The sequence below is a fragment of the Actinia tenebrosa genome, unplaced genomic scaffold, assembly GCF_029948245.1.
Source record: "Actinia tenebrosa isolate PJP-AT-01 unplaced genomic scaffold, QUT_ActTen_1.0 PGA_scaffold13__45_contigs__length_12533684, whole genome shotgun sequence".
Classification (NCBI taxonomy): domain Eukaryota; kingdom Metazoa; phylum Cnidaria; class Anthozoa; order Actiniaria; family Actiniidae; genus Actinia; species Actinia tenebrosa.
In genome coordinates this window covers 1,466,064-1,469,238 of record NW_028292573.1, presented here as the reverse complement: position 1 = coordinate 1,469,238, position 3,175 = coordinate 1,466,064, and the positions used below count along the sequence as shown (strand labels likewise).

Genomic DNA, 3,175 nt, shown 5'->3' with positions numbered 1-3,175 from the left:
TAGATATGGCTTCTTGCGTCTGACTTTGATGTGAGACATATCTAGTTCCAAGGCGGTGCACATCTCTTTGAGCATATTAATTGAACGTTCAGTAAGCTTGGAATTTGTAGACAATTCACAAATATTGAAAGCTTCATGTACGATGGGATGGTTGAGACCTATTGCACTAAATGCTTCATCGGTTAACTCCTGGATATCTTGCTCATTCGTGTTTTCTAATTCATCTTCATCATCTTCATCTTCTTCAGTGTTGTCATCGTTGTGAGCTATTTCATTAGAGCAGATAACTTTCCTTTTAGCTTGCCGTGAAAAGAAACCTGAAATTTGCTGAGGCGTGAGAAGATCTTTATGAAACATTCGACTACCGTCGGGGTTTTTTGCCTTCCGCATTGCCTTGGAGACTTCTTCTGGATTCGCCTTATGACCTGTGACTTCTCCATTTATGAACACATCAGTCAGGTATTTCCTCTGTGCTTCATTGAACCTTTTTTTCTTAGCCGTAGTCTTCAAAGCCCAGCCCATCGTAAGCACAGACCCAGCAGAAATGTTCGCAGATAGCTCATGCGGAAAATCTTGATCCATAGTTATAATATTGCTTGTCCCTTCCTCTAGCTTTGCTGCGTAGAGCGCCATAGACTTGTCATATAGGGTCATGTTCTCAAGAGAATACTTGTGGCGTTGACATTCCAGGTGTTTTTCAAAAGAGGAGTATCATTGAAATGATTTTATGCAGCCCTCCTCTGGGCAAAAGAACAACTTTTCATTACCATTATTTCCGTCAGTATCACAAATATCGTGTTCAATGTTTTGATCTTCATCTTCACTTGACTCAGCTTCAATTCCTTGGCTTAAACCTTCTGAGGACCTTTTTTGAGATTTTACAGAGACAAAAGAAATTTCTGGATTTTCATTTTGCTTCTTTTGCAGGTGGGGTAAGGTGGTGGGCAGACTGAGGTCACTCCAGCTCATGACTTTTCCTGCGCCAATTTTATAAGCCTTCCGCGCGGTTATTCCTTCGTCACTGTAATCAATGTTGTTAATATAGCTAACACCATCTAGTTTACAAGGTGTTACATGATCAGTTGCCAGTGGGAAACATACAGCTACCCGTACACCTGGAATACCACCAGACGACTCCATAGCACGTTTCATTTGATCTGGAGTTTCTACATCATGGCCAGAGTACAAATACCTTTTCATGTGACTCTTTATCGAAGCAGCCTTCCGGTCGCAAGACCCTTTTCCGCCTTGAGGGTCGGAGAAATCGAGACGGGCAAGCTTGATTCCATGATTCTTAGCAATTTGATGTATAGCCAGCATAGCCAAGGCAGAGTGGTAGCAGCCTGCATTGTCTTGCTTCATGTAAACAGATTCGAGTTCGGGTAAAACTGTCTTGAGCTGTTTTAGGACGTCATCAAAAATTGCAACAACTGCTGGACCATCTTGAGTGCATTTTTCGAAAATATGCACAAAGGTTAACATTTGAATGTTATTGTTACTACATTTCCTGATGGCAACAGTGATGTGCCAGGGAATGCCTCGCTTTCCAAACCAGTCTCTCTGGCTCTCCCTGTAGTTTCTTGGCAAGTACTTCATGGCCCAATCAGAAACCAAAAGGACGGAATTCTCATCCATGCTTTCTAAGACTTCATGTCTAGCCGAGTCTTGGTTAATAGATCTGAGGAGATGGGCTTTCCAACTTTCTATGTCCTTATCTGATTGACTGATGATATATTCCATTTCCTATCTTTCTTCTATAGAGCACTTCACATCCTTGAGGACAGAACGTATCTCACGTATAGCACAAGGGAAAATGCCACACCTGTCACACTTGGTTGTATGTTCATGATCACATGTTATTTGGTAGTCTGTATCTGATGGATCACTTAGAGCATACGCTCTACAGTGGTCTGCAACCGTTGAGGTCGTGGACATAGAGAAAAACGTACTGATATTATTGAATATATGTATGACGGCATTCATATCTAAGGTTTCCTATATCTTAGACCCCTTGCAGCACTTCAGAATGCAGCTCAATTCTTTGGGGGACAAAACAATAGCTTTCTTATTCTCATGAGATGGAGATTCTTTTGTTTTCTCCTCCAAATTGAGCTGCTTTGACATTGAACTCCTTCGATGATCGTTCAGCCTCCCGTCCAAGACATCTCTAAACAGCGATGCTGTCTATGTTTCATGAGCAAACTGTATTTGGTATGTTTTACGACGTTACCTTAAAATCTCCCTTCAAATAGCGTTTTGCCTTTTTCATCTTCTCAGTGATCTCTTTTGCCCACTTGAGCCCTCGGCCATATTCATCACCAAGCTTGTCTACTACATTCTCAAGGTCGTCGAAGGCTGTGACTCCAGTGGCTGAGAAATAGTCTAATCCTTGATGCGATTTTCTCACCGACGCGGAACAAACGCTGAGAATTCTGCACAATGTGCTTCTACTAGCTGGTTCAAAACCAGTGTCTTTACAGTATCCTTGATACTGACGAACTATTTGCTCGGGGATTAAGGTGCGTACAACGCCTTGGGAATCTAATCTGCTCGCGTGAAGATAGCTTGAGGATTTTTTCGCCGAAAGGCAAGTCTTGTACGATATGCGTGCTGGTGATAAACGTGAGGAAATGGTCTAATTTCCCGTGGTCGATATACATGCGGGTATTTTTTTACTCTCGGCAATACAGAGCCCCTTCCATGCAGTAGTGTGTGGTGACGCGCTATGTTGAATCGGTACCTCGTGAGATCAGGTATCCACTCTTTCAATTCCTTGAAGCTCATTTTGTCTGCCATGATGGATAAAATTTGTCTTCTTGTACTCCAATGGCTGCTATTATGATAACAACCACAAAGAGCTTCAAGTAAAGAGTAATCAGTGGTACTATTGCGCTTTTCTTTAACCAAACGATCAAGTTGAGCAGTGGACTCTCCAGGTACGATTTCCTCTATACAGGTATGAATTACTTCTCGTCCCTTACGAATATAATAGCGTTTTGTGCTTTCTGATGCCTCCTCCAAAGGGACTGTAAGTGCGTGTCGGACCGGACTGATGTCTCTTGATGCTAGATATGCGTTTAAGTTTTCCACAGGTGCAGGATGCATGTCAAAGGACTGGTCTTCTAATTCAAAGGATACACACAAGCTCTTTGATTTTTCACTATATGGTGTATCT

The 3,175-nt window shown here is 42.2% G+C and overlaps 1 pseudogene; it reads right to left on the bottom strand.

Annotated features, from left to right (window-relative positions):
* Positions 1-711: 711 nt before the first annotated feature.
* On the bottom strand, positions 712-2,796 carry LOC148911578 (uncharacterized; annotated as a pseudogene).
* Positions 2,797-3,175: the final 379 nt, after the last annotated feature.